The following is a 21,333-nucleotide window of genomic DNA, read 5'->3' as shown; positions in this document are numbered from 1 at the left end:
CGTTCTTGGCCTCGGCCTCTATTTTCATTTCCAGACTGTTCTCCACCTTACTGATTATTAAAGAATGACCGACCTCCATTGTTCTGATTTGAGGATTGAGAACATTGTCGTCTGTTTCCTCTCCCACCGACCATGTTTAACGTTGGAGTGTCGCTTACATTGGCCATCCATTGAAAGTTTTGATAGTTCAATCCTTTTTTCAAAGGACAACTACTTGGATTGGATATCAAGCCAAGAAATGTCAGGTCTCCCTTGAATAGTCACCACTACTAGATTGTAGTCTTCATCTAGGCCCAGAAGAACTTGTGAGACTAGGACTCTCGTCAGAATAGAGCTCCCAGCTTGACCTAGATTATCGTAATGCAATTTCATCTACCTTAAATATTCAGACATACTGTTGTTACCTTTCCTTGTTTGTTTGGAAGGTTTGACGAAGATAGTCTTCCTCAACTCTCAATTGAATGTCGAATAGGATTTTTATAGCCTCTCATGTTTTGGCTCAAGTATATGGGTGGACACTCTTTTTGTCCCCAAAGGTAGGGCTCCAGTCGATAACTCCTTAAATTGGAAGAGCCAAGTTTTTCTAAAGTAAGAAATTACCTCTATCAAGCTTTATCGAGATTATTTGATTAAGTGGCTGATTAAGATTAAGGTTGCTAAAATTTGGTACTCCAACGGTCAAAGGGGCAACATTCGACGAGGAGGAGACGTTAGACATGGTTGCTCTGATACCAAATCAAGACAAACAAAGAAAATTTTGGGAGAATAATTTTTTGATTTCTTAGATGATCTTTTATAGAGTTGATACCCAATATTTATGTATACATGTCCCTAATTGGGGCACAAACAAATGAAACGAATATTTAGGATACACATGGCATTCGATAAGTGGAGGATGAGAATATTCCTCACAATAGAATTCTAGTTGACAAAAGTTTCTGGATTAATTCTGATATTTTCCTTCTCCGCTTGCTAATTGTGTGGGGAATGACACATGGGTTGTTCTGACTATGCCTTGGACTTTCCTTCCTGCTGACCGTGCTTGCTTATTTCCTTAATAGGTATTACCAACTCAATGTTTGGTCCACCAACTTTAAATGTTAGTGGAGTTGAGTTGGTAAATTTTATCAACTCACTTCGACTTTTTCTTCCTCCAAAATTTTCAATTGCTCCACTCATCTGCCACTGATGTGACTGTCGCTGCCACACTCTAGGAACCAACTCTAATACCACCTTCATGCGACCAACTTCAAGTTCCGACAACCACTCCTGACTACAAACTCTGACAAAAATCATCTTTGATGATCAACTTCGTCAACCACTTTCACGCGACCAACTTCGACAACCAACTTTGGGCTCTGAGAACCACCATCAATAACAAACTCCACTGATCAACTCGAACACCACCTTCATGTGTCCAACTTCAACCTCCGACAACCACCACTAACTACATGCTCCAATGAAAATCATCTCCAATAACTTCAACAACCACCACTTTCGACTATTATAAGATTGATGACTGTTAAAGTATATTGAAGGATTGTTGAATGTATAAATAATAGTATTTTCTCTCCGTTAAGTTTAATATTTATATGTAGAAATTTGTAAAATATATTTTTATTTAAATGAATTCACATATCAAATGAGTGTTAGGATATTTAAAAGGCTATGTATATAGTTGAAAAGTATGTAACATATAACCAAAAAAAAAAAACCATAAATTAGAGATCTTTTTCCTAGAATATTTTCTAGTAAAAATTAGTGATAAATGGAGATTTGTTCTCTGATGATCCTCTAAATTTGGAGGAATTGAAGAAATGTGGTGGCATTTCATTGACTGCGAAGATGACGGGAGAGATACAATGAAAAAAATGTTCATAATAGAGTAAAAATAAAGAGCAACAACAAGAAGAAGAAAAAAAGAAGAAGATGATGAAATTAACGGAGTAGTAATCAAAAGTTTTTATTTCTCTTTGATTTTCCATTTTATTTAACTATATTTCTGCAAGAACTGTAGTGATTTAATTGTTGTTCATTACCCAAAAAAAAAAAAAAAAGAAAGAAAGAAAGAAAAACTTTAAAAATTAAAAGGAAAAAAAAATTACATTCCATATTTTATTCAATATAAAGATTGGTAGAATTATTTAATAAAAAAAAGTTTCAAAACAAAAATAGTCACCATAAAAACAGATTATTTAGAGTTAAAAAAACTACACCGAATACCCTAGACATATGAACTCAACTTAGCACTCAAAACACATATATATGAACTCATACCAAATAACTTTGTACCCTAAACATAGATATATGAACTTTACAGACATGAACTTCAAACATCATATCTCAACTTAACGTCTCAAACAACCTCTAAATGTATAAAAGAGAAAAACAGAGGAAGATAAAGTTTTTCGATAGTTATTTAACACCGACTTAAGAAGTCGGTGAACCAAACGCCTCCTTAAAAAGTCATTTTCTAAATCAATCTTTAATTAAAATGGTTTAAGTCACGAAAAGATGATGTTTGAAATGAGTTGTTTTCTATATGATACATTGAAATTGTATAAAGTATAGCTTATCTGTCTCAAATTTAATTCCATCCAGCAAAACCTCAAACTAAACATCCCCTAAAGATGTTATGGTCACTCTCATTTAAATGCATGGTAAAGATTTTAAAATAAGCACTAAACTCAACTGGAAAAACGAGTCCTAATATTAAATCATCTAAATCCGATCTCCCCATCAAATCTCAAAATAAACCTACTAAATGTAAGTTATGTGACACAAACAAATAAGCTTGCATGACAAGAACTGAGAAGAACTTTATCATACATGGTTATTACATTTAAGCTGAAGAAGAACTTTATCATACATGGTTATTACATTTAAGCTGTAAGTTATGTACTCTGTGTCTGCATATAAAAATAAACACACTAAATTATTCTGCAGTCAATTTTATCTCACTGTCCAACACGAGTGATATGATATCGAGTGGTTTCATTATGTGTGAAGAATAACGTCTTATTTAATCATCACTTCATCGACAATTGGCCCCATCTTTGTAGTTCATAATGTCAACTCCTCCATGTAAATAAAGTAATAAATAAAATTAAATATGGGTTAGTTACATATATCTTTTAATTAACTTAAAAAATTATGTTAGAATAATAAAATTATTAAAAATATTTACTAATAATAGTAATACCATAATAGACTATTATTTGTGTCTATCTTACTTTTACATTTTAAAAATATATTTACAATTTTTATCTCTAAACATTTAAAAAATATATTTAAAATATAAAATTTTTAAAAGTTTGATGGAATATTGAGTTGAATTTAAGTCACCAAATTATTTTAAGTCGTTGTTATATAGTTTTAAAGCTTCAACAGAATGTTTTATTATAAGAATGATTTTGAAACCGTTTACGAAAGTCCATAGATAATATTATAATTTTTAAAAAATATTAACATATTTTTGAAACCATAGATATTTCACGGTTTTAATTTAGGCTTAAATATTTTTTAAAAAATATATATATTTGCTATTTTTTAAAAAAGAATAGTATAGTCAAAAGAGGGTCAAATCAGCTTTTATTTTATTGGACATAACAGAAATGCGTCGAATCAACTGGGAGAAAGCGATTGGAAAAATAATAATCAACCAAATTTTGTGGTTTACTTTTCCTTAAAAAAACTGGTTTAAGGGAAAGGATAGTGTGCTCTCAACTTTAATTATTGACTAACCATTTGTAACTAAAAGTTGAAACAAATTAATTAAAGGAAAAGATACTTTGTGAATATTAGTTATTTGTTCCTATATATGTAAAAGCTTTTTTTTTCCGGCTTTTGACTGCTATTTTTCTTTTTATTGAATATGTTTATGTTCTTCCGAAGTTGTAACACATATTTTAAATCCTATTTCCATATATTAATCTTTGTTACGATGGAATAACAGATGTGGAAATCCACTGTTCGTACTTTATATGGTTGACAAAAAAAAAAAATCACATAGGTAAGAAGGCTCGGGGTATTTAAGAGATTTTATAAAGAGAAATTTTAATCGAATGGGAAAATGTCAGATCATTTATAAAAATGGTAAAAAAAAGACGTTAATAGACTCCTATCAATTATTGCCATAAATACTTTAGATCTATATTGAATAGATATAACCTTACGATCATTCATGCTAAATTGGCAAGAATAACATACTGGATTTCATTGCAAAATTGACGGCAATTATAAGACGGCTATTGTCTTCTTCAACCAAATTCCAAATGCTTAAGTGGGATCTTTCTCTAGATAGGATTCAAGAAAGATTGAGTGCAGTATATCGAAGACCATAAACCCTAAGGTCTCAATTAGAGTTTCATTAAACCCTAATTAATTAGGAATGACTTCTACCCATCAAGTCCCTATTAGGAATCTAGGCCTTAATTACTTAGATCACATAATATGGCACAATCTAATAAAATAATATGATTAATTATTAATCCACGTATTATTATTTAAATACGTATAACATCAACGTCTATCACATAGTATCAATGATAGACTTCTATCCGCTTCTATCAGTTATAAACATTGATAAACTTTTATCGATTTATATCAAAGAATATTAAATTTTTTTAAATAGTTTCACTTAATTTTTTATTTTTTAAAATCTCCCTTTTTTAAAAATAGTTATTTGACAAAATTATTTATTAACAAATAATTCTAATACAATTATTTTAAGGTTTGGTTCTACGTGGTTTAAAGTAATTTTGTACTTAAAAATATGTTTGAGATAACTTTTAGAATAAGTTATTTGAATTAAATTATTTAATTATAATTAATTTTATATGTGTGATAAATCATATTAATATTTCGTTAAATAATTTGCACAAATTATTTAAATGTAATTAAAAATATTTTTAAATGGCTGATGTTTGTTTCCAAGATAGTTTTAGAATCATCGAATTAATAAAAAAAAAATACATTTGAGATTGAAAAAAATAGAGGCAGAGAAAGTTGAGAAAAAAAACATGGGGAGTTAGAGAAAATTTTAGAAAAAAAATATTAGGGGCAGATGAGAACTTTAGCGAGAAAAAATCCAAATATAGAGAAATATAAGGTTAGATATAAAAAGATTTGGGGGGAATAACTTTAAAGAGAGAGAGTTTGAGAGTGAGGGAAACAAATTAAGAGCAAGAAGTTGAAAAAAAAATTAAAAAAAGCTTGAGAGCGTTAAAAACCATTGGACAACAGTTAAGAAGTGAGAAAATTGATATTTAAAAAAAATATAATAAAATTAGAGATAAACATTATAAAAACTGAAAAAATTAAAGAGAAATGAAGATAAATATGGAAAAATTGAAAAGAAAAATATAATTTTTCTAGAAAAAATAGGACAAAATAAAGTGAAATGGGAGTAGAATATCTTTTAATAAGAAATAATGGTAGGCTTAAACAGAAAACCACTCACATACATCTAACGAAAATCCCTTTCAAGCAACAGCTTGAAGTGATTTTGAATGTTTCTAAAACTATTTTTTCATCCTTCAATTTTAAAAGAAAAATGATTTTAGGCATGTCAAATAATTTTGATCATTCTAAAATTACTCTTAAATATGTCATTCGTTTAATCCATTTTTTTACGATAACTTTTAGATCGATGATAGTCATAAATAATCTTTTAAAAAACATAAAAAGTGTTGATATGTATCTGATTTTTTTAATTTGATTAATTAGAATAGATGTGGACTAGGATTTTAGCAGATAAAAGTGGAATAGATGGAACAATTTGGAATATAATAAGTCTTCTTCATATTAATAATAGATTGACTCAAAAAACTATACCTCTCTATATGGTAAGAGTAAGAGAGATGCATACATTTCAAAGCAAAAAAATAAAGGTAAGAGATGCAATAAAGTTAAACGACCAAGCGAGGTAGATACATCTAGCTCCAACTAAGATATGATGGGATTAGTATTACATTCTATCATCGTGACAGTGATAAAACTTTGCACACAAGTTTTTAGTCACTATATACTTTAATGAAATAAACATCTCTCATACACACATTTTTAATGTTGAGTTTTGACCAAATATAAGAATGGTGGTTTTCTATATTAGAACCGTTCGAAAAAGGGATGGACTTTAACTATTGTAAAAGAAGTCTATATCTCTAATTTCAATTCGTTGTAATTATAAACACTTTAATTTTGAGTGTGTTAACTCTAGTTAAATTCTCTTTTTTTGTATTATAGATTGAGAGTAGAGAAATGGGTATAAGTGGTACAAATGCTTCGAGAGAAAAATACTTCAAAAGAGTCTTTTCTTACAATTTAGGTCAGGGAGAGATTTCTATATGATCCTAATAATTTTTTACATAGTGAATTTTTTTTTGAACGGTTGTTTTTTTCTATCTTGATTTGTAGTTTTTTCACGTTAATTGTTGTATTTTTTTAATTTTGTGGTTTTGTTTTAATTTCTCTATTTTTTTTTTCTGCTAGTTCCTTTGATAATAGTGGGGTTTTTTTTTCAACCAGTTTAAACTCTCTCTAAAGTCCAAGCTTGTATGGGCACTTCACTTCTAAGCACACTTCCAATTTTTCACTCTTTTGATAAATGTAGTGGTTGTTCTACGATGTAAATCAACATTTTCATTATATTACAACAAAATATGTGAAACACGAAAAGTAAACAATAAAATATCATTAATATTAATATAATATAAACAATAAAAAACTCGTTTAAAATTAGGTAGAATATTTATTTACTAACTTAAGCAACACTTTAAATTTTTTCTTTTTTTATAATTTTTTCTTAGAAGTATCCATTGGCTTTGACATTTTATCGAAAATTTTTTTTATAGCAAAGAATAAAAAAAAAAATCAAAGAGTAATTTGCCCATAATATAAGGCATGCTTAAAATGATGCACCGAGGTTTAAAACATTTTAAAATATTTGAAAAATCATTCCAAAACCTAAATCTTTTTTAAAAGTAAGAGAGACATAATTAGCATGTTGCACATGATTAAAGAATAGAAAGTAAAAAAGATGATTCAGAGCAAAGATGAAGAAAAATTGAGAATAATGGAGTGAATAATAATCGAAATACAAATACATAGAAGATTATATGAAGTTGATGGGGTTGGTTGGTGTTAATTGATTGGAATGGGGTTTGGAGACCAATACCACGCCCTATGCCAACAAGTATCAATTATCATGCCTCTGTACATGGAAAAGACTTAAAGTGCATCACCAAATTTTTTTTTTTTTTTTTAAAAAAAAAGAAAAAAGTCATTTGGTTAGAACCCTAACATAATGTATTATGTAGGGTTCCCGTTCCCCTACTCTCTTTTCCCTAAACCCTTTCATATCACTCTACTTTATTCTTACGCTCTTGTGACGGATTCCCGTACTATAATTCTATCCTCTTTTCACATCCCTCTCTCTCTCTCTCTCTCTCTCTCTCGAAACCCTAACCCTAATTCCCCAATTTTAGCTCAAACCCTAATTCCAATTTCTACTCTTTTTTTTTTTTTAAATCTTATTTTAATTCCTAAACTTTGAAACTTATTCTATTTCAATTCTTAAATTTTTAAAAGTGTCTATTTTAGTTCCCAAATTTTTAAAAATTGCTTATTTTGGTTTCTATTGTTAAGATTTTGTTAACTCTTAAATATAATGTTGAGATGATTTGTATTTTTTTTACTAGATTGTCAAATAAGTTAGTCGTACTAAAAAAAAATAAGATTTTAATTTTTGAATTAGATGATTAAAGCGATTTTCTATAGGAGGTCTCGAATCATTTTGTGTCCAAGATTTTGGTCGTTCACTATTTTAGCACGTTGGTTGTTGATATTTCATTTCATCTTTGTCTTGCTTAATTCAGGCTAGATGAAATTTCATCCTTAAACATGTTTTATCTTTAAAGAGTTAACATAGGCTTAATAGCAAAGACCAAAATAATTACTTTTTAAAAGTTTACGGACTAAAATAAACGTTTAGTTTATGTTTATGGATCAAAATAAAATAAGATTCAAAGTTTATGGACGAAAATAGAACTTAAACTTTTTTTTGGTTAAATTGCAAATTTGGTCTTTGTGGTTTAAATAAAGTTAGAATTTAAGTTTAAATAAAAACAATCTTTTTGAAAACCTTTTTTTTCTTTAATCAATCCAAACAGACTTTTAATCTCTATGATTTATAAATATAAACTAGTCCCTATAGTATGATAAAACTTCACAAATAATTTCTATAATTTGATAAAATACTCATATATAGTCCCTATTATGAAGACTATTTTATGATTATTCATGACCCATAAATAATCTATACGATAGAGATTATGTATGAATATTTTATCAAGTTATATAAGCTATTTATGCATCGAACTATAATAATTAAATTCGAATTTTTAAAATGGAATGGACTTAGTTTCAATTTTTTTTAAAAAAAATTATAAAGACCAGATTGTAATTAATTATTTTTTATTGAATAGTTGGTGTCTACCCCAAAGAGATAAGATTGGGGATTGACTATCAGTGAGAGATTAAAAATACAGAGGGACAGTGATTTTAAAAGACGTGTGAAATAAATCAAAATTTATGGACTTCATTTTATTTATTTATTTTAATTTAGCTGTCGTTGATGGATTTGTTCATGGTGTAGTGTACGGTCAGATGATTTCGTGTGTACCTGTAACTGTAGGTCCCTTTTTTCATTGTACTCTTTTTTCTTTTTTCTTTTTTCTTTTTTTTTTCCCTAAAAAAAATTGCTTACGTATATTATTCTCCCGACTTTCTCTGTCTCCCTCGTAGAAACCAATTTGCAAATTGGGAGCTGATTGTTCTTCCGCTTTTCTAGATTTACCTTTACTCTATTATAGTATTATGTATATGTTTTTCTTTCGTAATCTTTTTCTAAATGTTTTTAAGCTTTTTTTTTTTCCTTCTTTTTGCTGAAAATAAAATGTTTAAGGATTGTTGCGGTCCCATTTCTTTAACTTCTAATTTAGGCATCCCCTTTTTCTGTCTATACTTGCTAAATAGTTGTAATTTATATATATATATATATATTATTAATTAGAAAAATCACTCTATGATGATGTAATTCGTTACAATTATTATTTACATTTTTCTTAATTTAATCGTTGGTATGCTCTGAAACATGAGGTGGTAGTTTACTCAATGTTAGGGATGTACATGGGTTAATTAAATTGCGTTGTGGTATTTTTTTTATCAACTCGAAAATTCAGATTGGTGAAGTTGGCAATGTAAATGATCCAAACATAGTCTCCAACTCAACTCAACGCTCGAGTTATTATTTTCTTTTTATTCTTAATTTAAAATATTTAAATTTATTTACAACTAAAACCTCATAAAATTAAATTATTACATATCAAATATTTATGATATTTATTACAAATTTTATACAACAAACACACCTTCTTAAAAGGAAAACATATTTTAAAAAAAATAAATATATATTTTAATAATATATATGTGATTTAGATTGGGTAGGGTCAACCTATTCTTTTTTTTTTAATTCAACCCTAGACCCAACCCAAGTTAAGAAAAATAGAAAAATTCAACCCGACCAAAAATCTAACTCAACCTAATTCAACCCTTATAGTTTGGATTGGATAGTCTGAGTTGTTCTAGTTGTCAGGTTATTTGAACACACCTACTCAGTGTTACAACTAATCATTTTTGTTAGTATTGATCACGTTGATAAATCTATAAAATTGAAATTTTGATATCGATATTAATATCAATATTTTATTTCATGATTTTGAGTGGTCATCAATATTAATGTTGAACTTATCAATTTATCGTATGTCAACGTCTTAATATTTTATTATTTTATCTCAATTTTTATCTTATAGTATAATTGATCAAACTAAAAATTCATAAAATAACATCAGGAGCTAGTCGATTACAACCCTTAACAAATCATAGAGAGTAATTGGTCAATTTCTTTTTTTAAAAAAAAAATCATAAATGAATTGAAACTACATTGATAATTCATCAGTGATTTATTTTAATTTTCCATATCAATTATACTCTACCTTTCCCTACTTAGTAGTCCTAAACTATTGCAATTTGAAGTTAAAATGTTTTATCTTATTAAGGAATCTTTTTTCGCCTAGATGATAAAATAAGGTTCTCACCATTATATAACGACGGCAACATTTCACTCTCTCTTATTACTAAACCTTGGTAATCGGAGCCTTGACACTATTGAAATAGTTTATCTCTAAATTTTATAAAATTTAAGTAAGTTGTTAACTTTGGATTATGAGTATTTCTCTATTGTATTCATTTAGTTGGTATTAGCAACTACTTTTACAACATAGTATAACTATTAGATAAAATATTAAATGATTTAACGTATGACAAGATAAAAAATTTACTAAATAGTTAATGAAAATCTAAAAAGAGTTTGATGCATTGCTTCGATCAAAGAGTGCATTGCACACAACTTTCAAGAACATTGTAACGTTTTAATATTTATATTGATATATAAAAGTTTCCTTATATAATAGAATTAGAAATTTCAACTACCATAAAAATTAAACATCATCATTTGAGTGAAGTTCTTAATGAAATGAAAAGTTATCTTGGGAAGGAATTGTGATGCCAATCCACCTGTCAATAGAGCGATGATGGATGAGTCATGTAAGTGTCTTGTAAAGATAGAATAATTGGTGAAAATTAAATCGTTTGGTGAATATATGACATATTATCTGAATTAAAAGCTAATAACGCGTCCAAAATAGTTTTTTTATATCGTGTGAGTTATGGTGTTCCGACTCTTCATCAGATGATAAGTTATCTTGAAAATGAAGTCTAACGTGTAATCAAATTAAAGATGAGATATAAATAAAGAAAATCTTTTCCACAAAGGATGGATATGGTTGATCACTTGCAAGGCAAGAAGCTCATTGAAATGAAAATTTGAAAGAGACAATGGGAGGCCAAATGGTTAGGCATGATATCGTGGGAGTTGGAAGCTTGGATGAACATGAGTTGTTGAGTGGTTTTGGGTCAAATATATACAAATGTGCGTGAGAGGAGGAATGTGTTTTTAACTCAATATTCATAATATCTTATAATTGCAGGTACATATATATCTATCAATGCCGGAGGGTTAAATTTCACAATCATATTTTTTTTTTGAAAAAAACTTAAGCCACTTTGATTGATCTCATGCCAAGCCTTTAACTTTAAGGTGGTAATAATTTCGACACCTTATTTGTACCTTAGTGAAAAGTTGCACTTTAATTGATACTAAGATTTTTGTTAGCAAGTTGAGGATGCTTTCCAATTTTGATAACTTAACTCTCCTTCATTTTGTTTTTTATTTTTATTTTTTAAAATTAAGCTTATGAATACTACTTCCACCTCCAAATGTCTTCCTTTGTTATCTATTTTTAACCAATGATTTAAAAACCAAGTCAAATTTTGAGAATTAAGAAGAGTAACTTTTTAAAAAGTTGTTTTTGTTTTTGGAATTTGGGTAAGAATCCAACTATTGCACTTAAGAAAGATGCAAATCATTGTAAAAAATATGAATGAAATAAGCTTAATTTTCAAAAACAAAAACCGAAAACCAAATTGTTTCCAAATTGGGTATTACATATTAGCTCGTCTTTTACGTTTGTGTAGTTAAATTGCTCCATTAAGTTATCAATCAACTAAAAAGCTCAAATCTTAATGTTTCAACCATCTACATTACAAATGTTTGAATACAAGACCTTCTAATCTAATATCACATCGTTAAATTACATATCAATTCAAAAGCCTTAATTGTTAAGTTACGATAAATTAACCATATTGATACTTTGGAGCTTTGTTGCATACCCATTTGATTAAACGGGTTTAGTAAATAATGTGTTTGGAATGATTCTTTTATCAAATAACATGATGTCCCATTTCAAAACTAATTGACAATAAGATGAATAAACTCGTTTATCCTATTAGATGACATCTCTTTGGTTTCACCATTATTGGATGGGTTCCCAATTGTTATATATATATATATATATATATATATATATCGGATGCCCCTTTGGCTTTATGGGCTACGATATCAATAGAACGTTAAATCATCAATTGCTCCAGAAGCTTAAGCTTATGAGTGAAAGTAAATTCAATAGGAGTAGTTGCAAATATAGCAATCAGTCCCAAAGTATTTGTAGATATAGCACAATGCAAAAAGTTTATAGATATAGCAAAATTTAGATTTCCCTTTCAAAGTCTATCGATGATAAACCATATTGCTGGTAGGAGTTTAACAACGATAGAATTTAACAATGATAGATTTTGCTATAGTTGTAGTTCTTTAAAAATATTGTTATACACTTAATTATTATTTTTAAAAGTGCCACATAATGCAATTGCCCGATTTTATATTGTATCATCTAACACTCTCCCTTGCTGGTAGTTTTGAAAAAAAACCTAACAAATTGAGTTAATATTAATCGAGGAAGAAATAATATTGCAGTGGTTTGAACTCATAAGCTCCTAGACTACCTACCTTTCTCAACGATTGAGATCTATGCTATGCTGCTGGTATGATCCAACATTTCAAAATCGAGAAATTTCTACTCGAGCCAAAATGTACTTCAAAGAAGGTCAGTCGGACTCGGTTAGGACCCTTGATCTGGTTCAGCTAGGTTCTTCCATGCGATAATGTTAAATAATTGATTGACTGCTTTTGGGTGCATCGATGATTTTAACATGTCTATGAAATTTGTTTTTTTTAAAAAAAAAAAAAAATATATATATATATATATATATATAGTCTAAATAATGCAAATTCTAAAAATAATTCCACGTTAGAAATTTAATTACTTATGGTTCATATTAAAGCATTCGTAACACAATACATTAACGCAAAATAGTGACTATACAAAATGTATGCATGAAATATGTTGATAAATTAAATAATAATAGTTGAGACTCAAAGAAACATGTAGTTTGGTATCGGTAACAACGGATATATTGGAAAGAAAGGGGAAAAATGAAAAGAAAAAAGAAAAGAGAAAAAGAAGGAAAATGGGAACTTCTTTATTTTCTATTTTTCTATTTTTATTATTATTTGTTTTTTACGAGTGAAAATCATACGCACAAGTACTTTTGATTCATATACTTCGAAACAATAATAATTCGACGAGGACACGATCAAAAATTAAAATCATTGTCGAGTAGTCCTTACTTCTTACCAATTAAAATTTAATAGAATGTATTCCAAACAAAAATTGGTAATATAATTTCTATTTATGTGTGCATATAGAAAATTATTTGGAAATAGTAAAGTATTATTTTCTTCTTTAATATTTTTATGCTAAAATTCATTCTATTCGGTCATAAGCCGCCATATATATTACATATCAAGCATTTTGTACTGCTTTTTTTAGTTCAATTATTGTAGGTTGTTTCAAAACATTATAAAAAAGATAATAGGTAAAATTGCTTAAATACACATTTAATCACTCAAAATCAATTCAATATTTAATTATTCTACCATTTTAAACATGTTTCTATACTATTAATATTGATTTTGAATTAATAAAAGTATTTTTTTCAACAATTTTAAAAAAGACAAAAGTGATTTTAACCCTCATAAATCACTTTCAAACATGCCATAAATATATTGATGAAGTTATAGTTAAAATTCAGTACAAACAAAAAAAATAACGTAGGTATTAATATACAAATCAAAATACGAATTATTCCCATGGCCACAATATTCTATAAATGACTTTTTATTGAAGAACTTTGAACTTTTAAATACAAATTAGATTAAAGTTTGAGAAGAAAATATAATTGTAATCAACCACAAAAAGGAAAAAAAAAGTAATATATCCAGATTTAGATGTCATGTTTTTTCTTGCGACGATAAATATAATCTATTTAACTTATTGTAGGTTTTTTTTTTTCCTTTTAAATGTTTTTTCTCTGTATGGTTACAAAATCGTAAATTTTAGAAGCTTCGTTTCAATTTCAATATATCTGATAACATATCGATACAATTTATAAATTATTTATTAAAAAATACACGAAATTGAATATAACTCAATTAGTATCCGAATATATTAATAACTACGATGTATGTAGTTTAAATTTTGATACTCCAATTATATTTTTAAAAAATATATAAAAAAAACACTCAAAATATATTTAAATAATTTATTTTTTCAAACAACAAATGTAAAATAATGTGCCTTGAAATCTAGGTACGTGGTTGAATATATTTGAATTCCACTCCCACATTATAATATAACTTGAAATTTGCTGGTCACTCTAGAAAGAACCATCTCCCCCATTCAGCTTAAACTAGTTTACCTATTCAAAATTCAAATGGAAGAGTTGGTTGACAAAGGAAACGGAGGGCGAGAAATCATGGTTAAAAAAACACTTTTGATCCGTATATTTTTATATGGAAGTAACAATTTGATCTTTAAAGTTTAGTTTGTAACGATTTAATTACTGTATTTTTAATTTTGTAATAATTTAATTACTGAATTTTAGTATGTAACAACTTAGTTCTTGTACTTTCAAGTTTGTAACAATTTAGTCCTTAATATTAAAAAAAATCATCAAAATTAGATGTCAAATTTTATTATTTTATGATGTAGACTATGTATTTTATAAAAATATCGAGTCTCTAATTAGTTTATTGTTTTATTTATGCAATAAATCTTATTAAATTTTAACATTAATTTCTACCATAGGGACTAAACCATTACAAACTTGAAAGTATAAAAATTAAATTGTTACATAGTAAAGTCAGCGACTAAATTGTTACAAAATGAAAAGTACATATACTAAATCGTTACAAATCAAAGTTTAAGAACTAAATTGTTACTTTTATAAAAGTTTTAAAAATGATTTTTAACTAAATATCAATTTGTATCTCTATTGAGACTTCAAATTAATAATTTATGTCGAGTTTATGTTTAAACTCTCGTGAGTAATTCGTTTTAGACTTGTTAGAAATGTGTTTTTGGCTAGATATATTTGTTTAAGTTTTTTACTCTATGTTCTTGGGTTGATGTGAAGCTGTCTCATATTTTGTCTCTATGAGTACTTATCTCAGAGGCTGTTCTTCAAGGTATCATCTATGTAAAATATTTCATTCCTTATTTAAATTATTTTCATAATATTTTCTTTGAGATTTTTCCTTTAGGGTCAATCATCAATATTATTTGAGGATTATTTCCATCATTTTGTTGTGCTATTTAAGCCAAATAAATTCTTGTACTAGGGTTGTCACATCTCCAAATAATTATTGCACTACATTGATTTTAAGAATAAGGTTTTATGTTTTGTTTGTGGTGTCGTGTTCTTTACTTGATCTTCGGTGAGTGTTTCAAAAGAGCGAAGATTGCTCGGTCTTAGGGAGAGTATGAGACATTGTTGATCGAAAAGGATTTCTCACACCTTAAGGGGAGCCCAAGGTTTCAATTTTCGAGAAGGGAATTCTCAAGACTTAAAAGGAGTCTAAGTCCTCACGTGAATGGAGTTCATAATAAGAATAAAATATATCTTCAAGTGAAAGAGAGCAACATACACTCAATGGAAGCTTAAGTGATCCAACACTAAGATACGAATATTAGGAGTTCAAGTGAGAGAGAGTCTCACATATAGGGGAACCTAGGTAATTAGCTAAGTGTGTCACTGTAATCTTCTCTATTTATAGATAAATACAACGTTGTAATCACTTGACTTTTATATATTAGTGAATTATCATTCCTAGACACTCTGCCTCTCAGACGTATGTGGTGTATCACCAAACTGGGTTACCAATTTCCATGTATTTATTATTGTTTTACTTCATATTGCTTTCCTGTTGTTTGTGATTTTACTAGGACCTTGTGTGTGACATCCGTATAGTATGTGTGAAACCACATTCCAAAATTAAGACTATTTGTGAATGATCTATAATCATTTTTTTTTTGTTGCCGGTACTCTAAATATTCTCTCTATTTTGTAATTTAGAGAGCTTTTCTCTTGCTCTCTCCGGTACCTTTCGCCTTTTATGAATGAAGTATATGTCCTTGAAAAAATCTGAGCATTTTTCACTTGTTTTTTTAAAAAAAAAAATTAACTCAATTTCACATGATAGATTTGTTTTTTCTCCTAAAATTCCACCATAATTAAGTCAACAAGATCGAGAAAGATTCGGATTTATAATTTTAATTAATAAATCTTTTAAGACTTATTTGAATTTATTAGAGAAAAAATATTTTAAAACAATCCATTTTTATCTAAACTATTTTGATAAAAAGGTTAAAAGTATATTTGGAGAATATTTCAAGTGATTGTCAAACACTTCATTTTTTTTTCAAGATGATTTATTTTCAAAATTAAACACGTGAAAAGTTAAACCAAACTTATCATTAATTTGATGTTTTAATTGTTGTAGCTCCAATATATTTGCATGTATAAAAATTTTCAAAATAAGCATGTTTTAGTTAATATATATATTATATATCAATGACAAAAAGTACGTAGTTTGAATCTTCTATTCTAATTATGATAAAGAAAGTTATAGAAAATAAATTATCTCTACTAATTTTCGACATTTCATCGAGCAGTAATATTAGAATGAGAAAGTATAGAGAATTGGACTTCGTATTACAAAAATGCCAATATGTATAAAGACAGAAACGAAAAGAATAATCTTTTTATATTTACAATGAAAAAAATATAATAATTAACAATATTAGAAGGGAAAAAGACAATAAAGAAAGCCCAAATCACAACTAATTAACAATATTAAAAGGAAAAAAGAAAAGAATGATCTGTTTATATCTAAACTCAATATGATCATCTAAAACTTACATAATCTTCCACGCATAAAATTAAATTAAATTGGACTTTGCTGAATTGAAGAATCTAGTTGAAGAGATCAATATTTTGACGAACCATTTGGAAAATATCTCTTTCTTATTTTATCATTATGATATGAATTAGGTTGCTCATCGTATAGTTCATTTATATTGCTGATTTTTTTAAAAAAAAAATCTTTAATATTTTTGTTTCTTCCAATTTGATAAGTTATAGGAAAAGTCAAGTTGCTATTTTTTGCAACTGAGTTTATAATATTATTATTGATGATCTTGTTTCGTTTGGTCCTTAGAGTTTGTTTCTTAAAAAAATAAAAATTAATATATACAAAGAGAGAGTATGTAAGAAAATGAAATGGTTGTCATCGTTCTAGGATTTATCTATTTATCCAGCAAGAATTACGCAATGATTTTCATACTTTTGTCTGTTAGAATTTTGAAAAAAAAAAAACATATTTATAATATTTGAGTTGATTTCTAGATAAATAAGGTGAAAATGGTCATAAATCATTATTAAAAAAATATATTTGTTTATTCAATATAAAAACGTGAGTGAACTTACATAATTATCCATGGGAGATTTTCACTGATGTAATCCTCGATTTCTTTTCTTTTTCTAGTCATCTTTACCAATTCGTAATAAAAATTGGTGTAATCGTAATGAAATTTCATTGATAGATCAATTATAATAGACCAAAATCATAAGTGTAATTAGATTACTTTCGGTCGCATTTACTCAAAATTATAAATTATGCAAAACTTATCGTTACCATCACCGTTACAGTTACCTTTACTTTTGAAGATCAAACGGTAACAATAATAGTAAAAGTGCCAAAATCGATAATTTTTCCTTTAGAACAATAACAATAATGGTAATAGTAACAATACGACGTAATTTCCAAATGTAATTGGATTGACCATCCTCCGCTTGTCAATCATTTTACATTTTTTTATTACATATTTGGAAGTGGTCTAGATGTGAATATGAATACAAAACATAATAAATAAGAAAATTAAATAAGGTTCACTTTTTTTTTGTATTGTCATTGATTTATTACCATTTTCACTAGGGTAAACCCAGTTTAAAATATAAATGGTGTCAAAGAAGAACAAATTGCCTCGTCAGCAGATGACAAGGAGCCATGTAGAAGCTGATATAAATGCTCTCGTTGGTGTATCTCGTTGGTGTGTATGTTCTCGCTGGTATCGCTGGTGTGTATGCTCTCGCTGGTGTCGCTGGTGTGTATGCTCTCGCTGGTGTCGTTGGTGTGTATACTCTCCTAACAACCTCTGCCATATAATTATTCTCTATTAGCTGTACAGAAGATTCGTTAGTTGTTTTTTGTCCTTATTCTAAAACCTAAGTGTATATATTTATACATCACTACCCTGTATTGTGTGTGGGGAAAAGATTTAATATACGAAATCAAATATACAGAAAAGGGAAGAGAAATTGCTCTCCCAGATCTTCATCTTCTGCTGCAACTTTTTCTTCTTCAAGCTTAGCTCATACAGCTGCTCGACTTGGTATCAGAGCATCAGGTAAGCTATGGCAAATCAACCCTCTACAAACTTTTTCTCACATATTTTTTCTGGAGCTGCCAGCAGTGAAATCATCACAGGTCCTCCTCTAAATCAAATTAATAAGACATCTGTTTATCTCATTAAGTCTCTTCCCTCTCCTATCCTTCAGGGTCACAGTCCCATGGAAGTGTTATTTGGAAGCAAATTGGACCTGTTATCTCTAAGAGTTTTTGGGTGTGCGTGCTATCCACACTTTCGTCCACACCAGCACCATAAGTTTGTCTTTCATAGCAACAAATGTGTCTATCTTGGCCCTTCCCCAATACACAAAGGTCACAGATGTCTTACTAAGGATGGGAAGGTCATCATCTCTCGCCATGTCATATTTAATGAAGACGAATTTCCATTCCAAACAGGCTTTGCTAACCTTCAAATTTATACTCCCACAAATATAGCTCCATCAATCTCCACATGGTTCTCTTCACCTTCTGTCCATCCATCCTCTTTACAATCATCACCTGAAACAAATCCCTCTATCCAACCTCAATCTCCTCACACTTTTCCTACACCAGCCACAAGTTCACCTTCCCCACATCCTAGCCCATTACTGTCTCCGTCAACTATTTCTCAATCCCCTACAGTGTCACCCTTAACAACACCTCTACCCTCCTCTCCATAGTAATCCCTACAACCTACCACTCAACCCATCATCGGCACTCATCCAATGATCACCAGAGAGAAGGCTGGTATTTTCAAACCCAATGCTTGGGTTGCTGAACGTATTGAAGACCTTACTCAGAGTGAACCAACTTCAGTCTCTCAGGCTCTTACAGCTCCACAGTGGCAAGAAGCTATGAATGAAGAACTTGTTGCACTGCAACGTACAAATACCTAGTCACTGGTACCTTCTTCATCTGATCAAACTGTTGTTGGTTGCAAATGGGTCTATCGTATCAAACGTGATGCTCAAGGCCTTGTTCAACTGCATAAGGCACGTTTTGTTGCCAAAAGGTTTCATCAACACCCTGTCTTTGACTATTTTGATACATTCAGTCCTATTGTTAAGATGTCTACTATTAGAATTGTACTTACTTTGGCAGTGTTTCATCACTGACCACTTCACCAAATTGACTTCAATAATACCTTCCTCAACGGCAAGCTGAATGAGACTGTCTACATATATCAACCCCCGAGCTTTGAAAGAAAAACTCACCTACATTGCGTTTGCAAGCTCAACAGAGCTCTCTATGGTCTCAAGCAGGCTTCTCGTGCATGGAATGATGAGCTCAAAGCGTCTCTTTGTCAACTCGGCTTCAAAGTAAGCTCCTTAGACACTTCTCTATACTATATGCATACCTCATCCTCCATCACTCTACTGCTAGTCTATGTAGATGATTTGATACTCACCGGCAGTGATCCAACTCACATCGATCATCTTGTTGCCCGACTGCATACACAGTTCTCTCTCAAAGATCTAGGACAACTCAGCAAATTCCTTGGTGTCCAAATCTCTTATACATCCTCCGGCCTACATTTGTATCAAACTCAATACATAACTGAGCTTCTCTCTAAACTAAACCTCAACCATATGAAACCTTGTCCAACCCCTGCAATACCTGACACCTCTCTGTCCTTGAGCATTGGAACACCTCTCCATGACCCATTTCTATATCGCAACATGGTTGGTGCTCTCCAATACCTCATTAATACAAGATTGAACATTGCCTTCATTTTTAATAAGCTTAGCCAATTCCTTAAAGCTCCTACTGATATTCACTGATCAACTGTTAAGCATGTGCTTAGATATCTTGCAGGGACTCTCTACTTTGGCCTAACTATCAACTGTGATACTTACCTCAATTTAACAGCATATTCTGATGCAGATTGGGCCTCAGGTATTGATGATCGAAAATCTACAGCTGTTTATTACCTTTATCTTGGATCGACTCTCATTTCTTGGACATCTAAGAGGCTCGTTCCAATATTGAGTCCGAGCATCGAGCTATTGCTCATGCTGCAATCGAGATCATTTGGGTGAAAAATCTGCTAACCGAGATTGGTTTCTTTCCAAAGGGTATACCTGTTCTCTGGTGTGATAAGATGGGTGCAGGTGTCTTAGCTGCCAACTCTGTCTTTCACGCACGAACTGAGCATATTGAAATAGATGTGCACTTCATCCATGACCTTGTCCTTCAAGATCAACTTCATGTTAGATATATATCCTTTGCGGAACAATTGGCGGATTTCCTAACTAAGTCTTTACCCCCTGATACATTTGTCTACCTTCGAAGCAAGCTCGGACTAAAGGACTTACCCCCTCGCTTGAGGGGGGATGTCAATGAAGAATAAATTGCCTCGTCAACAGATGACAAGGAACCATGTAGAAGCTGATATAAATGCTCTTGCTGGTGTATATGCTCTCGTTGGTGTGTATGATCTCGTTGGTGTGTATGTTCTCGCCGGTATTGCTGGTGTGTATGCTATCGTTGGTGTCACTGATGTGTATGCTCTCGCTTGTGTCGTTGGTGGGTATGCTATCGCTGGTGTCGCTGGTGTGTATGCTCTCGTTAGTGTGTATACTCTCGCTGATGTTGATGTGTATGTTCTCCCAACAACCTCTGCCATATAATTATTCTCTACCAGCTGTACAGAATATTCGTTAGTTATTTTTTGTCCTTATTCTAAAACCTAAGTGTATATATCTATACATCACTACCCTGAATTATGTGTGGGGAAAAGATTTAATATACGAAATCAAATATACAGAAAAGGGAAGAGAAATTACTCTCCCAGATCTTCATCTTCTGCTGTAACTTTTTCTTCTTCAAGCTTAGCTCATACAACTGCTCGACTAATGGAAGATTGGAACTGGTATATTTTTAGTTTAAATATACCTTGCTATGTTTTACTCTATGTAATAATTTAAAAAATTATAAATAGATATTTTCTTGAAAAGAGGAGGAAA

This window comes from Benincasa hispida, chromosome 3 (assembly GCF_027475165.1).
Source record: "Benincasa hispida cultivar pf3 chromosome 3, pf3_genome.v1.1, whole genome shotgun sequence".
Classification (NCBI taxonomy): Eukaryota; Viridiplantae; Streptophyta; class Magnoliopsida; order Cucurbitales; family Cucurbitaceae; genus Benincasa; species Benincasa hispida.
Note: the sequence above shows the minus strand (reverse complement) of the source record.